Source organism: Lathyrus oleraceus, chromosome 3 (assembly GCF_024323335.1).
Source record: "Lathyrus oleraceus cultivar Zhongwan6 chromosome 3, CAAS_Psat_ZW6_1.0, whole genome shotgun sequence".
NCBI classification, from domain to species: domain Eukaryota; kingdom Viridiplantae; phylum Streptophyta; class Magnoliopsida; order Fabales; family Fabaceae; genus Lathyrus; species Lathyrus oleraceus.
The window spans coordinates 27,657,213-27,676,698 of NC_066581.1; the positions used below are offsets into that span (position 1 = coordinate 27,657,213).

General features: G+C 41.0%; 2 long non-coding RNA genes across 2 annotated transcripts; both read right to left on the bottom strand.

The window, feature by feature from the left end:
• Nucleotides 1–405: 405 nt before the first annotated feature.
• Nucleotides 406–1,833, bottom strand: LOC127132260 (uncharacterized). The gene is made up of 2 exons (XR_007806647.1): nt 1,413–1,833; nt 406–1,279 (listed from the first exon to the last, which is right to left on the bottom strand). It is a non-coding gene; the product is annotated as an uncharacterized LOC127132260 (long non-coding RNA).
• Nucleotides 1,834–12,032: 10,199 nt separating this feature from the next.
• On the bottom strand, nt 12,033–12,578 carry LOC127128888 (uncharacterized). Its single transcript, XR_007806072.1, has 2 exons — nt 12,495–12,578; nt 12,033–12,406 (listed from the first exon to the last, which is right to left on the bottom strand). It is a non-coding gene; the product is annotated as an uncharacterized LOC127128888 (long non-coding RNA).
• Between the last annotated feature and the right edge of the window lie 6,908 nt (nt 12,579–19,486).

The following is a 19,486-nucleotide window of genomic DNA, read 5'->3' on the forward strand; positions in this document are numbered from 1 at the left end:
TCGTTCTTTTTTGAATTAATTTTGGAAATTCAAGTTGAGTTGGACGGTCCAAATTGATTATTGAAAAGTCGAATTGATTTTGAGGAATTTGATCATTTTTGCATTGAGCTCATTCCATTGTTTTTTCTTTCAACCCATTTAACTACTCTTTTTATATTAAACATTTTTATCCATTTGAAATAAAAACCCATTGTTTACAATTTTAATTCAATTAATCCATATTCCATTTTAATACAATTTCAAAAACCAAATCCATATTTCATCATATATCCATATTTTTAAATCCAATATTTTAAATCCAATTTTTTCATTTTTTACCCATACCCATTTTTTAAATCCAATTTCAAAAATCCAAATCTCCATTTAATCCACTTAACCAATTTTAGTCCAATATCCAATTAAAAGTATCCATTAACCAAGTATTCATTCCCATTATCCATGTTCCAATTATTAAAATAAGTACAACATGAATTACAATGCAGTGCATTGCAGTAATCAAACGTGGATAACATTTCAAACACAAGCTGCCAAGTAGCTGCATAAGCCAAACGGCAATGAAAAACAATACCAGCTGCTACAGCATGCGAAAAGCTTCCATCCGCGCAAGAAACAATGCTACTACAAAGCCAACTTCAAAAGCTCTTCCAAACGCAAAGAATTCAAGCATAAAGCTGCAAGTGAAAACAACCAAAACAGGAAGCATAAACGAAAAGCTGCTACCAAAGCTCGACTCAGCAGCAAAATGTGATAATCTAAGCCACAAAGCAACGGCTCCAACAACCTGCAAACCACCAAAGCCCATACAAGCCATGACAGAAAAACCAAGCTGCAACAACAGTACGTTAAAACGCAGTGAAACGTGAGGCTACCAACTACAGCTCCAAACGCACACGCGTGCGAAATCAAAATGCTACAATGCAAAAGCCAAAAATCCACAAGCTCAAAATGCAGATAACAGGAATGACATGAAGAAACACAAAACTCAGCTCTATAAATATGTGAACAAAGGAGGCTCCCGAGTCCTCTCTCGCCATCAATTCATTTTTTCGAAATTCTTCTTCCTCACTTTTCCATTATCCTCTTCCGCCATCGTAACAAACTCGAACAACTTCTCAAATCTTCCAAAAACTTCTTCTTCCCTTTCTCTTATTCCCGCACGACAATCTCCACCACCTGCATAATTCCTCCGTAAATCCTTCCAAGAACTCCTCGTTTCCGCATCGCCGTCTCCAGCACGATGTACCAATCCTGCGTTACCATAACCAATCCACCATAATTCCTACAAATTGAATCACGGTGCGTCAGCTGGAGCAACTAAACAAGCCTTCGTTGATTGAAGCAAAATCGTCTCTAGCGTCAGAAACGGATAGAAGGAAGAGAAGACGAAGGAAAACGGAGGAGTGAAAGCGTACCAATTTTCTCAGTCGGTCTCCGTCGTTCCCGTCGCATCCGCCGGTAGGTTGTTTCTCCCCATTACGATGATTAATTCTGGTGTTGTGGTGTGAGTCGTCACCGAGTTCATTCCGCTTCGAATATTCGATCTGATTCGTGAGAGCGACACGAATCCGTTTCTGTTTTCGTTCATAATAGATTTACCGCGTCGAAGGATCTTGTTAGACATTTCTAAGTGGTAAGATCAGGTTATCTCGTTTTGGTGAAGGGAGGTCGGAACGGCGGACGGCGTAGGGACCGCCGTGTTGCGTCGCCGGCATGGCCGGGATCGGCGTTTGGCATTGAGCTGCCGTTGGTTGCGACTTGCGAGCGAAGGGAAGAAGATGAGGGGAACCTTGCGTTCCCTCGTTGGATATCCATCTGGATTGGGCCTAATCCCAATTAAGGCCCACTCAGTGTTTTATGGCTTCACACCCCTCCATGGCCTTCTATACCCCTCCCTGCGTGGGCCTGACTAGTCTAGGCCCATGCTGAATTGGATTAATTGTTTAGAGGTTTAGGATTAATTGGATCTTGTTTTAGAAATTTAATGGATAATCTTGTTTTAGATAATTGTTAATTTTGTTTTAGATAATAATTTTAGATATTAATTTTGGTATACTTTAGAATTCAATTTTGATAATATTCTAGATTTTTGTTTTGATTAATTTTTAGAGATATTTTGTTAGCCTTTTAGGATTGATTTCATAATTGTTTTAGAACTTAATTTTGATATATATATTTTTTTCTTCATATTATTCTATCTTGATCTCTAACAATAACACTTGGCATCTAACCCAAACTTCTAACATTTATTTCTTGTCATTTTATTCACTTTATTTCCATCTTATATCATGTTGTACATTCATCATTAATATTCTTGACTTTCACCTTGAAAATGAACATAAAATGGCAAAGACTTAAAAAATGCAAAAGCAAGATAATTCCCGAGCATGGAGAGAACTTTGGACAATGGAATTAGAGACTCATTATACCCTTGCAAAAGGCCTTGGACAAATATTCAACCCGAACATGGATGGAGCATTCAAGATTCTAGACTTGTAATCTTTTATGCGGTTTCTAGTTAGGACACATTTGCACACACATGACTTTCTCTTGGGCTACCTGACAATGAGACCTTTTATTTCCTGCATTCCCTTGTACTTTACATGTATCCCCCTCCCCTTTCCGATGTATCCTTTTACTTGCTTTCTTTATTGCTTGATTAGCTACTCCTTAGGCATTAGGAACGCACACCATTTCGCAACCAATAATCAAACCCTTGATCTAACGTCAAGCGGTCTCTTTCTCAAATTAAAATCAATAAACAAACCTTGATCCAACGTCAAACGGTCTCTTCCAAATCAAATTCAAAAACACAATAAAGGCGATTAGGATCATACGTTACGAGCCTTAAGCGATAAAGAAGGGATGAGACTGGAGCTTTCCTACACTCATTCTGAATGCTTCGAACACAAGATGTTTGGCTTGGTAGTTTGAGGTATTCACCTTTATCCATAGTCTTTAGTGCAATCCGAAATCAATAACACTTTCTTCAAAAAACCTAAAAACAACTCAATGCATTCAACCTTTGTTTGAGCCTCAGGGCGACACAATCGAAAACCCCTCTTCAAGGTAACAAAATCAACAAACAAACCAAACATTTTAAACCACGAACTACGAAGGCTCTGATTTTTCACTTCAACAAGTGGGCATATGTAGGCACAAGGATCCATTCCTTGGCGAGCACACTAATTTAAAATCTACCTTCACTCACAAACCTTTGGCAAGCAAGCATTCGATAAACAACACACATTTAAGCGCAAACATCCTAGATGGTTCCCATGGAGTACCATGGATGTGAGGGGTGCTAATACCTTCCCCTTGCATAACCGACTTCCGAACTTGTTCGTGGTTGCGATGACCATACTTTGGGGTTTTATCGATATTTTCCCTTTCCTTTGGAATAAATAAAACCGATGGAGACTCTGTATTTTTTGCGTAGTGATAGTTGGCGACTCTGTTGGGGACTCCTCCCTAAGCAAGTCAAGCCTAATCTAGGTTGATTCTCGTGTGTATGGGTGCTTATCCTTTTGATATTGCTTGCCTTATTTATTGCCTTTTGCTTTAAATTTTGTAATCTATTATGCGGTTCCACGATTCAATGGTAGTGATGGATAGTATTTCGATTGCAAGAAACTTGTGGGGAAGACTCTCTACCCGAGTCTAGAGTGAAAACTTGAGATAGGAGAGGTTGAGTAGTATGGCCACTGCGAATCTTTTCTCGTAAGGTTCGATACGAGAACCTCGCTTAGAGTATATTCTTTTGGAGACGTTGACGACCGTCAAACTTTTGACGTAAGTGATCAATGTTTTCATTAGGATCCATGACTCTAAGGACCTTCATAGAACATTGAACCTTCTTTAAATTAAGATTGATGGTCACGTAGTAAGGGTCCCCGAGAAACTTTTCTCGCGAGGGTTGGTACGAAGATCTCACTCAAAGTAGATCTTCTTGATGGAGTTGACGACCGCAAGCTTTTTCCGTAAGTGGCAAACAGTCAAAGAGGTCCATGACTTTGAGACCCTTGTCTAGAACCCGATGTCGATGTCGCGTAGTGCGGGTCCCTGAGAAGCTTTTCTCGCGTGGTTCGGTACGAAGATCTCACCCAGAAGAGGCTCATTTAAGGGAGTTAAACCGGTAAGCTTTTGCCGTAAGCGGCAAACAGCCAAATGAATCGATGACTTTGGGTCCCTATCTAACCCTAAACTACGACCATGAGATCCCCATTATGGAAAGCAATCATAGTTGTCTTCCATCCTTATCTCGAATCTGTGATATCATGCCAATTTATGTGTTCGACTCGTGAGAACCATGCTATGAACCGTATATCCATGCATTCATGCATCATAAAAAATATTCAAATATAATACTCATGCATCATTCACATAACATCTTGCATTTCATGAAACCAATCTCACCATCATTTTGCCTTTTGTCAGACAAACCACTACCACCCAAGTTGATTGCCCGACATCTGTCTTGAACTAGAGGCATGTCGCAGATTACCGTGGAAGAACTACAAAGAAATCAAGAGGCAATGAAGGTTAAAATCAACTAGCTGAAGACTCAGATGAGCCTGATCATGGAGATCATGCAGTCATGCTGAGGAAGGAAGGCAATCTCGTGCCAATTGTTGTACCAGCAGTGGTCACCCGGTGAACATGCCTAACCCCCTCTCCAAGGAGAAGCCTCGTGGATTTCATCCATATTCAGAACCTCCAAGGGCTCCATATCAGTGGCCTTTTCTTGTTCTCTGACTAAGGCAGGGGAACCCAACGCCAAACCAGTATCCAAATCAGCAGCGGAACTTTGCTGAACAAAGAAGACAGGGACCAAGAAGGCCTCCAAAGCAGTTTGATCCAGTGCCCATGTCGTATGGTCGAATCCTACCCATGTTTCTTAATAGCTCATTGGTGTAGCTGAGGGAAGCTAAGGCCCCTCCAACACCTCTTCCTCCAGATTATGATGTGGATGCTAGGTGCGAGTACCATTTTGGGACACCTGGACACTCAATCAAAGATTATAGGAGCCTTAAGTACAAGATACAAGACTTGATTGATTCAAGGGCTATTATGTTCACGCCGCAAGGCCTGAACATAGTGAACACTCTCATGCCTCCACAAGAGGGCACATTTGCAATGCTATGATCAGTACAAACGGAAGCTAGGGTAGGTTTGAAGAGTTGCGCCTATGAGAAGGGTCTCCTTGAAGATGGTCATGTTATCTGTTGCCAGCCTAATAATTCCAGTTTGAGGATCTGAATAAGGCCAATTATGCCCATAGTCATTAGTTTGGCTCAATCACGTTCATGTGTGATTTTCTTGATTGTCATTTGTAACATTCATTTGTAATAAACTCGTTTGTTTTTTAATAATAATGACATTGAAATGAATATGCATGTTTTGAATAAATCCATTTGTGGCTACTCATACTTTATTTTGTCAATATCTAACTCTTGGAGGAGGAGGATGAAATAAAAACACGAAACGAATCACTGCTCGTACGCTTTTGAATAAAACCTTTTGATGATGTAAGGCATTGTTTCAAATCCCAAACACCAGAGATATAAGGAAGATAATCCCTAGTCAACCCCTTCGAGCCAAGAAGTAGGAGTTTCTTTATAAAAATATAAAACCCTTAATCTTAAACCAGGGCAGGGTAGTCATCAGTTAGGTTGCCCAGGCGTTCAAACTTCAAAAGAGGAGTGTCCTATCTAAGGATCAACCATATTTATCCCTCACAAGAGGTTGGAAACATCAAATTCCAAATGGTTGTCTCTCACCACAGAGGCACGAGGTAGTCCAACTTCCAAATCAAACGGACAAGTGTCACACGATTTGTTTCAACAAAAAGAAACGGACAAGGGTTTGCAACAAAAGAAACGGAGAAAGAAAACAAAACAAAAAGAAAGAAAGAAAGCCCGCTGAGTCGAAAACGAGTGACTTAGGCAAAAATTAGGGCATCCAAGTGGATTGTGAATCTGAACCAATCCAGCAAAAATAGGGAATAAAAAGATAAATATGCAAAATAGGAATCAAAAGAGAATCCTCATCAAGAACAAAATCGTGGCTACAAGCCAAACAAAAGAAGGGTGACTGCCACACCGAAAACCTCGTGGGTTCATGAACTTTCACTCCCAAATCCTTTTGGAAGAAGAGCGCTTGTATCGAACTAGCTGAACGTAGGACTGGAGAACATCACGAAGAGTGGATGGGTTAGGATAGGTTCGAGCCTTATATCCTTTCTTTCTCAAATCGTGAACTAGACCACGTTACAACCTTCAAAAGACCTAATTAAAGCAAAGGTTTATTTCGAAGGCGTACTATAGTCAGAAAGATCGTGTTAAAACCGACTCCTCAACAATTTGCTCATTTATGTTGATATTGATATTCATTATCAGTGATGCATTCATTATATGTCATTATTCCAGTGAACATGCTTGGATTTCAAAACTGCATAAAAATGACATTGCATTATCATTTCCAAAAATGAACTTGTCTTACTCGTGAGTAAGCATCTGACATCAAGGGATCTGCCACAATGAATGTGAATCGAGGAACTTGATGATCTCAATAGTGAAGAACGCCTGAGACCTCCATTGAGTAGGGGAAAATAACTTCTTTTTATCACATCAGTCAGAATGTTTGAAGACTTTGTTGAGAGCAGAAAGACGAACTGCTTCAAGATCTTGTCGATCAGAGGCAGTAACGTCGAGAAATCTCTACAAGATCAGCCAACCAGAGGCAAAGTTACTTCAAGGCTCATACTGGGGTAGGCCACCCCAATAGCACAAGAAGTCAATCTCCTTGAAATGGTTAATCAGAGAAATGCAGTTCCAAGACACTAGGGCAGGTCCGATTGATATAACCCACGACGAAGGTGCTTCATAATTGGTGATTGGGGAAATCCGGGGGGATACCCATCGATATGGGGCAAGACGATCCAAGAGAGGAAGGTTCCCTCCTTGCCTGGGAAAGAATTTCTGGATCCAGCCTGGGGCATCCAAAGGTCTACGTTAGATCCATCCTCCAGTAACCGCAGAAGTCATATGTCGGGAAGTCATGCAAGATGCAACCCACTCTCCATAAATCAAAAGCCTTGCAACCCAAGCAACTTTCTCAGCATTCATTGCATCGTACCCAAGATTGGGGCGTCCGTAGATCCTCATATCATTGCATCAATCTGTCATGCATAATTCATATCATTTCATTCATACATATCATCCAGCATAGCACAAATCTCTCTAACAAGGAAGAATCAAGCCCAAAACTCTCGTGGCATTATTCAACAGTCCATTTTTGTTGGCATCTTTCCATAATCCACCCCGTTGGCATTACAAAATAGAAAATAAATGACCTTTTTGACCCTTGTAAAAGCTCCTAGTGGGAACCCGGCGGGATTTTTCAAAGTCATTCCTTCTTCATTTACCTATCGTAAGCCTGTTGCCTCCTTCATGGAGATGATTTCATTGAGATAACTCTCCTTTCGTTAGTTTATTTCGTTGCTTGGTGCGCGAAATCATGTCTCCCCTTTGTTGCCTTTCGCGCGAGAAGGGAGGTCTCTGTCAAGACTTTGCCTTTTGATTTGTTTTGAAATACCCAATGTAGGTTTGGTGAGTCCCAGGAAGGGTAGCCATATTTCGAAAACTTCATCCCCGCCGTTGTGCCTGTGGGACCCCCTGAGGTTTTCGTACCTACAGTAAAGTACCCAATTGACATAGCCTGCCAAAGCTCAGACCTGTTTGGAAAACATCTTGCAAAGTCCAATTCTCATTGGAAAAACCCATATCTCTCAAATTTGAAAGACCAGCTAAACAATCATCAGTGTCTATCACTTTTTTTTAATACCCGTCGGTATTGATATCCCTTCGCTCATCAGTGTCTATCACCTTTTTCAATACCCGTTGGTATTGACATCCCTTTTCTCCAACCGCAGAGTTGTAGATAATCATATTTTTTTCAATTTCAAATGTTACGACGTTGTTACCTCCAACCCCAGAGTTGAGAGACTATCCTTACCCAACCTCAGAGTTGCTGTCCTTTTTACACCCGACCTCAAAGTTGATGGCGGTTCCTACTCCAACCCCAAAGTTATTGTCTATTTCTCGTATTCCAAAACTCAGAGTTGTTTCTTGCTTATTAACCACCCTCAGAGTTGTATGTTGTCTGTCCTTACCCCGACCTCAAGTTGTTGTCCCTTTTCCAGCCTTAGAGTTGTTGTCAGACTTATATGTTACCTTTCTCTTGCGCCTAACCTCAGAGTTGTGTGTGTCGCCCTTTTTCCAGCCTCAGAGTTGTTGTCACTTTTCTTATTAACCAACCTCAAAGTTGTATGTTCACCTTCACCCCAACCCACCACACCCCACCTCCCCCCCCTCCCCCTCCTTATCCCAACCGCAGTGTTGGCGCCCTTTTTCCAACCGCAGTGTTGTCGCCCCTTTTGCAGCCTCAGTGTTGTCTCCCTTTTCCAACCTCAGTGTTGTCTCCCTTTTTCCAACCTCAGTGTTGTCGCCTTTTTTGCAGCCTCAGTGTTGTCACCCCTTTTTTTCAACCTCAGTATGTCACCCTTTTTCAACCTCAGTGTTGTCACCTTTTTCCAACCTCAGTGTTGTATCCCTCTTTCCAACCTCAGTGTTGTCGCCCTTTCCAACCTCAGTGTTGTCGCCTTTTTCCAACCTCAGTGTTGTCGCCCCCTTTTCAACCTCAGAGTTATCGTCACTTATCGTATTACCCCACCTTAGAGTTGTATGTTGTCGTTCCTTATCCCGGCCTCAGAGTTGTTGTTCCTTTTCCAGCCTCAGAGTTGTTGTCAGAGTTGTTGTTTACCATTTATTCTCCCAATCTCAGAGTTGAGTATTTGCTTGTTTCCAAACTCGAAGTTAACGTTTACCATTTTTCGCTCCCGACCTCGGAGTTGAGCAGTTACATTTTTTCAACTTCTGAGTCGGTGTATCTCTTTCTAGCCTCAGAGCTTAGACCCTACTTTTTCCAACTTTAGAGTTGACGATTACCGTCCTTTTTCAGCCTCAGTGTTGAGCATCTACCTTTTTTCCACTTTAGAGTGGATGTACCGTGTTACCCATAGCCTCAGAGTTGAATGTCTATCTGTCCCCGGCCTCAGAGCTGAAAAACTATCTTTTCAGCCGCAGAGTTGAACGACTACCTTTTTCCAACCTTAGAGTTGACGATTGTCATACCCTTCCAGCCTCAGAGCTAAATGCCTACCTTTTTTCAACTTTGGAGTTGATGAACCTTTTTGCCCTGGCCTTAGAGCGGAATGGCTGCCCTTTTTCCCAATTTGCGAGTTGCGGCATCGTTTCCTATTCTCCAACCTCAGAGTTGATATCTGCAAACCCGACCTCCGAGTGACACCTGCCTATGTCCCAACCTTAGAGTCGATGTCCATCATTATACCCAACCTCAGAGTTGACGCCCACCCTTTCTCCAGTCTCAGAACCGATGTTGATCACGATTTGTTTCCAATCGTAGAGTGGAGAATATCCAGTTTTACCCAATCGCAGTATTAAGGTGAGGATGTTTTAATCCCCAGTAATCAGTGTTGATTTTTCTTCTGTCCCCAACCTCAGAGTTAACGACCAACTATTTACCTTCCAATTCGCGTACTGTCGTCCCAGTAAGGTCATCTGCCATCCTGAATCCAAGGATTTTCTTGGCGAACCATTTCATAATTCCAAAGAAACAAATACCAAGGAGATATCCCCCAGCGGAAAATTCTTTCTCGATGTCTTAAAAGACAAAAACTTGTTAGTAGATATAAAATGAAAAAAATAATCAATCATACTGCATACGTCATGCATATCTAACCGCTCATATACTCATTTACCACATGACATTCCTATTCCCAACAGCTTCCCTGTGCAAAGACATGTTTGTTCACCCACATATCCTAGTGAAGAAGACCTCCTTGTGACCTATCTTCACATAGCTTTCCATTTGTTCATGGCGGGAAATTTCTTGTTATTCTAGTATTTAATCCTCTCCTACCTTGATTATTTGGAAGTCATTGTTATCCATACATTCAGGTCCGAGAAGATTAAATAGGGGCAGCTGTCATACCCCAAAATTCGCCCTACCCTTCACATGCTCATATAGGTCACTAACCCTAATCATTTTCATATCATCCTCATCCATTCATTTTGAAATTCTGGTATAGTCAGAGTTCAGATGTTCTACACGAAGTCATGACATCTGATCCAACATTGTTACTTATACAGCAAGACAGTTAGAAAAATTAAAGCCCAGTACTCATATGCACACAGTCCCAGATGTCACTACATCTGCTACTCTACCACCATGGACAGAAGAACGTCCAGTTTTGTCCATCTAGAATAACGACACAGTAGAGATCAAACATGGCACTTATGTTTATTAATCCTGCCCAATTATCAGCATGATGTCTCAACATTGATTTGAACATCATTTGTTCCAACATTACAGAAGGATGAACTGTAACAGACCAACCAGTCTATCAGTAACATCAGTCAATAATGAATATCATAACATTCTGTTTTGCAATCAGACTGCAGGCTATGTGTCAAGTCTGTTATTCTCTTCATAAACAGACTAGAAACAGACTGAGGTATAACAAACAAAATATAGTGTGCAGAAGGTAAAAACACCAGTAATTATTAACCCAGTTCGGTACAACGTTACCTACTCTGGGGGCATACCAAGCCAGGAAGAAGATCCACTATTAGTAGTATTAATTCAGAGTTAAACTCCCCCGTTTACAACTCCTCACTTAATCCCTACCAATGCAATCTATACCTAGGCACTCCTAGATAGAAACCTCCAGTTTCCATTCCTATCATTACAAGTACCATGTAATGTTTAAACAAATTGAACTTGCTTCACAGCTTCGTTCAAGAACATAACCACTCTTGCCTACAGGCTTTGAGTTACAAATAATCTCATGCTTTCAAGCACTGAGAAACACTTGGTAACCTTCCCACGGGTTGGGAGGTTTACCTCACACATACCCCTAATTTTTACATTGTTTGAGGCTTACAAAACCTAGGTTACAATCTCCTATTTATAACCTAACCACCCAACTGGATTTGGGCCTTCAGAAATCGCAGCAAATCTTTCCTTTGTTGTTATAGAGCTGGCAGAAATCTTCTGCTACAATCAAGGTCTTCAATCTTTTATTTCCTAAAAGATCTCCATATTTGGAAACTGCATATTCACCAAATATTCACCAAATCTTTTGATTGAATCTTCAAGATCTTCACATAGGAGATAGGATATTCACCAGATCTCCTAATTAATCACAAACCAAGCCAGAATTAACTGATTCAGTTTGATACACATGTGAGATGTCACAGTCCCGATGTCGTGACATCTTACATGACATGTTGGTCCAGATGTTGAATTTCTTCAACCCAACATATTAAAACAACAGAGGTGATTACCTTATTTGTTTTACAAAATTAATGCCAATCTTAAGGTACTAACACATTTCATTTGGATAAGCATGGTTCAATCCGATTTACAAGTCGCTTCAGTTGGATTCACCAATCCATTGCATATACGGTCATCATTTCGTTATCATGTCAATAATTGTTCTGATTAATTCTAATATCGTATTGATTTCAACTTTAAATTAATTCTTGAAGTTTAAGTTGATTTCGTGGTTAGAGTTGATCTTTGAAAATAAATTTGGTAATCATTTCTTTCTTTTTCGAATTAATTTTGGAAATTCAAGTTGAGTTGGACGGTCCAAGTTGATTATTGAAAAGTCGAATTGATTTTGGGGAATTTGATCATTTTTGCATTGAGCCCATTCCATTGTTTTTTCTTTAAGCCCATTTAACTACTCATTATTGGTATTAAACATTTTTATCCATTTGAAATAAAAACTCAGTGTTTACAATTTTAATTCAATTAATCCATATTCCATTTTAATCCAATTTCAAAAACCAAATCCATATTTCATCACATATCCATATTTTTAAATCCAATATTTCAAATCCATTTTTTAAATCCATTTTTTTTTCATTTTATAATCCAAATCTCCATTTAATCCACTTAACCAATTTTAGTCCAATATCCAATTAAAAGTATCCATTAACCAAACGTGAATTACAGTGTAGTGCAGTGCAGTAACCAAACGTGGATAACATTTCAAACACAAGCTGCCAAGTAGCTGCATAAGCCAAACGACGATGAAAAATAATACCAGTTGCTACAGCACGCGAAAAGCTTCCATCCGCGCAAGAAACAACGCTACTACAAAGCCAGCTTCAGAAGCTCTTCCAAACACAAAGAATTCAAGCATAAAGCTGCAAGTGAAAACAACCAAAACGGGAAGCATAAACGAAAAGCTACTACCAAAGCTCGACTCAGCAGCAAAATGTGATAATCCAAGCCACAAAGCAACGGCTCCAACAACCTGCAAACCATCAAAGCCCATACAAGCCATGACAGAAAAACCAAGTTGCAACAATAGTACGTTAAAACGCAGTGAAACGCGAGGCTACCAGCTACAGCTCCAAACGCACACGCGTGCGAAATCAAAACGCTACGATGCAAAAGCCAAAAATCCACAAGCTCCAAACGCAGATGATCGGGAAAATAACAAGTGTATTTGTTTGCCTGTTATAGTAATAATGGGGAAATTCCCCGAATATCGATCTCAAGGACTGCACGTTAGTATTGAGTTTAAATTATCATTCAATTAAACAAAAAATATTAATTTGGTTTTGAGTGTAAAAGAAAATAATAAAGAAATATGAAAATAAGGGTTTATAGAGAAAAAGGAACAATGTCAAGGAATGTGTATGATTTATCCCTGTAACAACTCTGAGTTACTATTGCATCAACAAATATCAATTACTACCAGTTCTCAAGGGTATTTTCTCCCAAGTCATTTGGTGAGAAAACCTTTAATCAATCTACCCTAATTCCTATGTTCATAGCCAATTAGGGTGAAGTTAAGCTCTATAATATCAAGAATGCTCTGGTTCATACAGGGTATCCCTAGTCCTAGGTGATATCTACTGCAGAGTAACCTGATGAAACCTTATCACTGACGGTCCAGCCTAAGTGATAACCATAGATCAATCTCAATTGGTCCGAAAGAGAAAGCAGTAAACACATCAAAAGGTTGCCGTAAACAAAATATTATAAATGCAAATGTAAACTCAAATTCATTACTATTCTAAATCAGGGACACCCCCCTAACATTTGGGGATTTAGCTACTCATATTGTTTAAAAAAAATTCAAGATAAAAATTACACATTTCAAGTAATTGGATGACTTTGATCTTCAATCGCTCCCGCTCATGAATCTCTTCAGCTCTCCAAATGCCTTGATCTCTGTAATACTTGATTCCTTCATAATACTGCTGTTTGCTGTATTCCCAGATGATTTTTCCTTTGGCAGAAGACCTCTTTTTATAGTGAAAGTTCCCAGCAGCAGTTGGACAGGTCCAAAGATGTATCCACAAAACCCGAAGAATGAAAAGCCCGAGAAAATTGGAAATATTGGGCTTGGGCTGACACGGCCCGTGTCAGCTGACACGGGTGGCCGTGTCAGCCTACTGTTTCTCCTGACACAAGTCCTACCCATCCTCGTAAGTCATCATTCATACTTCCACTTTAAAGCACCATTTCACCTGTCAGCTTATTTCACATTCTCACCAATTCTCTCGGGGTAAGCTGTTTACACTCATAATTCAAAGTATGCAATATCACTCACAAGTTTGAATAATCTCTCTTTTCTCATCACTTACACATAACACACACACTTTTGAGGTCTTTAGGGTTGTAGCTTGGCTTGGGCCAGGGTATGGATTAAAAAGGAAAACAAGGGGCTTTTGGTTCAGAGTCGATGTTACATACTGTGTTTGTTTCTTTTATTTCCTCGGTTTTCTTTTCTTATTTCTTGAATTTTTACCGACTGCCCTTTTCCGTGCTTTTTCTTTTGAATCATCGATTATTTGATTTTTATTTTTCTTTCTTTTTCTCGATTCATCAATTTTTCTTTTACTTTTGTTTTTGCACTTTCTAGGGCTTTGAGTGGTTTTGGGGTATCCCAAACTTAGTTTTTCCACACAGTTGAAATGTATTCTCATGACTCTGAATAGGGTGAGGAAGTGTTTTGGCCAATGGTTACATTCATGGTGTTTTACAACAAAAATGTATATAGGCTCAAAGGGGGTTAACGAAGGATATAATAATGTGGGATGGCTAGAAAGGCTCGGGGTTAATTACAAACAACGTGCCTCAGTGTGTGTATCATGCAGTGACAGTCCCAGAGAGTCTACGCAAATTTAGAGTGATAAAGACAAACCTGAATGACTCTCATGATGATTAATGTGTTTGGCCTTTTCAGACTCACTTGGTTGGTTCAGCTTTGACAGGATCCACAGTGCTCCTTAATTTGGTGCAATTGCTTTCTTACTTCGGAGTATGCAGAATACTCGTGTCGGTTAAGCTGTATACGTTGCGTCCGATCTTTACTTTCAGCAGTGTCACTTTCTGGGGAGATCCTTCACAACAAGCCATGGTGAGTGGTGTGATCTTTCATCCACTCTCAATTGTGATCATTACTTTTCCAACCTGTCAACACAGACTTGACGCACACACTTGCAGCATAATGTACATTCAACAGACAAATGCAATTAAAAAGTAAAAATAACACAAACAAATAACAAATAAAAGACATAAAATCTCCCCCACACTTGAACTCAACATTGTCCACAATGTTCGTGAACAAGCGCGGAGGAGGGAACTCACAGGGTCCTACTGAGGAAGGAGGTGCGGGAAATGCAACATCAACTGTCGCATCATGCTGCTCATCTCATCCAACATCGCGCCCTGACGGGCTTGCTCGATGCCTTGCCTTTGCTCGATGCCTTGCCTTTGCTGTTCAATCCTCAAGTCACCTATCTCGGTCTGTACCCAGCTCCATTGGCCAGTTGACCAAGATGAGGAACCCGCCGCCTGTTGGGTGGGTTCCTGATGCTGTGGGGCAAACTGCTCAGGAGGTGCTTGAGGATCTTCCTCTTCTATTGCCGTTCCTTCTGCCTGATCATCTACAAATTGCTCACCTGCATAAAAATGGTCAGTGTCGTGGCCCTCATCCGCATCGGGATCGGCGCTCACATACAGCCAATTCGTACAATCAGTAATAGCCACTATGTCCGGATCCGGCAGAGCGATGATAAAGCGTTTATGAATGAGGACGGAATAATAGGTAGGGGCAACCGCAATCATACCTTGGGAAATCAGAGCAGACATGTCAACTTTTGTATTACTTGCGATTGGCATGTCCTCGAGTAAAACAGCCTGATACCCGAAATGCAATGCAATTTGGGTGATCATACCTCCCACGGAAATGCCTCCGGAGTTCGCTCGGCCGACTCTCCCCAGGTAGTCTGCTGCAAAGGCAACTACATTGATGGTCTTGGTTTGAGCCATCGAGTACACGAAGAATAGCTCTCTCTGAGTAGCTACTCCAGTGTTGTCGCCTCTACCGAACAATGTGTAGGCTAAACCTTTTTGGGCGTACCTGAAACAGGGATTCTGGATGCCCGAGGCTTTCGCACCTTTGGAGGAGTAATCCGTCCTCCCAGTTATGGCGATCTAGAAATCCTTAGGGGAAAACCCGTCTGGGACCGCTCCGGGTCCGTTCAGCGGGAGTCGGAGTATGACAGCTAACTCCTCAACAGACAATTCGTGATAATTGTTAAACAATCGGAAGCGTAAGGTGCCGAAATAATACCTGGTTGTGTTAACCCATCGCTTTTCCAGCTGGAACTCCAAGGTGCTGAGGAACTCGAGAGTAATGCGTTTGTAAGTCGACGCCTCCAAACTCATAAACTCGAGCATGCCCAAAACATGGAACATTCGGTCTACCTCAATTTTCAGCCCTAGAGCGGTCAGAGTCTTCTCACACATATACCGGGTCGGTGTGAGCTTGCGCTTCTGGTGAATTTGGTAACGTCGCTCTTGTTCCGGGTTGTCAAACACAATATTATGGGGATTAGGATTGCGGCTTGGGCGCTTCCGGGACTTCGCCATCTCTGCACGTTGTTGCTTTCTGGTAAGGATTCTGTTCGAGGATATTTTGGACCTGCAAAAATAGCAAAATTCCGAACTTTTGAGTTAGAAAAATCTAAAACCGTGGTTGCGACCGGGACGGCGAGGTGAGAAATATTTGTGATGGGTGTTTGGGCTATAGGTGAGTGGAACTTGGTTGCACGTAGGGTTTTGTGTGGTGAGCTGAGTGAGTTTTAATGGAGTTTGTGAGAGAGTGAGAGAAGAAGATGAAAAAGTATGAGAGAGAGAATGATGATAATTGTGGTAAAATCTGATAATGATGAGTGATAAGGGAAAAAAGAGTGGTTAAGAGTGGTTTAAGTGGGTGGGTCCCACAAAATTTTAAAATTTTCAAAAAAAATTCAAAAAATTTGCACGCCTGACACGGGTGGCCATGTCAGGTTATTGTTTTACCATTTTCTCCAACTTCATTTACAGTGATCCTGACACAGGCCGTGTCAGGCCACTGTTTTACCAAAACTCAACCAAAATTTCTTTCAGTGCTCCTGACATGGCCCGTGTCAGATGACACGGGTGGCCGTGTCAGGCCACTGTTTTCAAGAATCCTTCATCTATTTTCCCTCTTCTGACACGACCCGTGTCAGGCTGTCCTTTTGGCCGTTTTTTGGTTTTCTTGTCAGGTCAACCATTGGTTCTTCTGGCTCCTCCTTGTGGGACTCTTGTATACCTACAGACACACACAAATGCTTAGAAATAAAAAGCGTGGGTTGCCTCCCACGAAGCGATGCGTTTAACGTCGCATGGCTCGACGGTTCATTTCCCTTATCATGGGGGGTATTTCAGGTTCGAAACCTTGTTGCACCTCTTGTCTACAACTCGGACGTTGTCTCTTTTATCAGTGTGGACTCCTTTGTGCCACAATTCCTTTTTAACCTTCCTTTCGGTGTTAGGAATCTTTCCGTTTAGGGTGGCTACTGACAATGGTGAGATTTTGATAGTATTCAATGTCCTGATTAAGCCTACTTGATACGGAGATTCTGTATCTTCCTCCAACTCCTGGTCTTCAATAGCATTCAATGTTATTTCCTTGTTGTGAACTTTCAAAGTTAACGTGCACTCATCCATGTCGAGCTTGCATCGACCCGTCTTCATGAAAGGTCGACTCAGAATGATGGGTGGCTCATTGTCTTCAGGTATGTCTAGGATTACAAAATCGACTGGAAAATTCAAGTCCGCTACTGTTACCAGCACATCTTCAGCTATACCATATGCATCTTTTCTTGAGTGATCCGTAAACTTCAGATTGGTATTTATATCACTGATATTTTTAATACCCAGCCTGTGATAGATCGATAATGGCATCAGATCCACACTAGCTCCCAAATCTATTAGTACCTTTTTGAAGGTTCTTTCTTTGATTATGCATGGTACTGTGACAGATCCTGGATCCTTTTGTTTGTTAGGAATGTTCTGCTCTAGTGAGTTTGCATTATATTGTTCCTTACCGGATACCTGTTCTTCAGTGGTTGGTTTCTTTTCAGCCATTACCTCTTCCACGAATTTCTTGTACATGGGCATCCTTTCAAGTGCTTCAAACAAGGCCATATGACCCTCAATCCTTTTAAACATTATCATGAATTTCTCAAAGTCTGACTCACTAGGTTCCTTCTTTATCATTCTCTGAGGGTAGGGCAACTTAATCACCAGTTTAGTTCCTTTTGTAGTTTCTTCTTTAGTCGGCTCGCTCGGTGATATAATTTTTTTCTTTTTAGCAGCCTTTTTCTCTGTCGTCGTGACAGTGTTAACATTCTCCTGACCTCTCGGATTTTGAACTGTTTCACTTGGTAGGGAACCTGGTGTTCGAGAACTTGCCAGTTGCTGTGCTATCTGCCCTAGCTGGACTTCAAGATTCTTTAGGGAGGCGGTGGTGTTTTTCTGATTGTTTTTAGTCTCTTCTTCAAATTGCCTATTTTGAGCTGCCAGGTTTTTAATGGCAATCTCCCAGTCTGCCTTCTTAGGTGCCTGTTGTTGTTGTTGTTGTTGCTGATACTGAGTCTGATATTGCCCTGTACCCTGTTGCGGAACATTTCCTCTCTGATCTTTCCAGGAGAAGTTTGGATGATTCTTCCACCCTGGGTTGTAAGTGTTAGAGTAGGGATTATTCTGCTTCAATAATTTGATCTCTTCAATTTGTTGGGGAGTTGCAAAGCAATAGACAGTGTGGTGAGGTCCATTACAGATTTCACAAGTGCTCTCCTGAACTGGTTGAACTTGCGCTATCTGTTGAATAACTGTATTCATAGCTTTCAACTTTTTGTCTATTTCGGCAACAATAGTGTCTTCCAGACGGATTTTATTTGTCTCTAATTTTAGATCAATCACCCCATCTGGTTTACTGGTACACCTGTCATATAGCTCTAGATACTCATTTGCAGCTATTGCTTCAATAATCCTCTTGATACCAGTGGCTGTTGAGAAATTTGTTGAGCCCCCGGCTGCTGTATCAATCAACTGTTTTGTCTTTATTTTCAGCCCATTAACGAACATCTGCATTTGTTTTGTCTGATCCATATTATGAGTGGGACACGCGACTAAGATCCTTTTGAATCTTTTGTAGGTGTCTCCCAATAATTCATCATCCTTCTGTTTGAAATTCAGATTTCATACCTTTTCTCAGGAATACTGATGCTGGAAAATACTCATTTAAGAATGCAGTTTCCATCTCCTCCCAGGAAGTGATACTACCGGCAGGGAGAGAATAGAACCATTCTTCCGCGTCTTCAACTAAAGTGAACGGGAACATTCTTAATTTTTTTGCTTCATCAGTGTGACCATCAATTTTCAAGGTGGTGCTCATGGTCAGAAATCTCTGCAGGTGTTTGTTGGCATCTTCATTAACCTTTCCGGTGAAAGGTTTTCTTTCCAATTGATTGATTGTGCTGGGATGCAGTTGAAAATTTGTCACATTCACCGGTTGGTTAACAATGGTCAGTCGACCACCCGGTGTCGTGTCAGCTGACACGGGTGGCCGTGTCAGGCTACTATTTTTCTTCTTCTGCTTCCCTTGCCCTAACACGACCCGTGTCAGGTGACACGGGTGGCCGTGTCAGGCCTCTTGTACCAGGATTTTCTGCCCTTTTGCGTGTCAGACTCTCGCACTATCGTGTTCTGAGTTTTTCGGTTCTTCTACCTGGATCTGTCAGAAAAAAAACATAGTTATCCCACGCATAAAATCAAGATAAACAAAGTAAAACATAACAAAGATTGAAAATGCGTAAATAAATAACGGAAGTAAAACTACTCAAATTGTACCTTAAATGCTTGCATAGTGTATCAAATGTCTTGTTTTGCGTCAGATCAGTAATGAAAAACTTACTAAAAAATGGTGACTAATCATCAGATAACAGAACGGCATGAAGAAACGCAAAACTCAGCTCTATAAATATGTGAATAAAGGAGGCTCTCG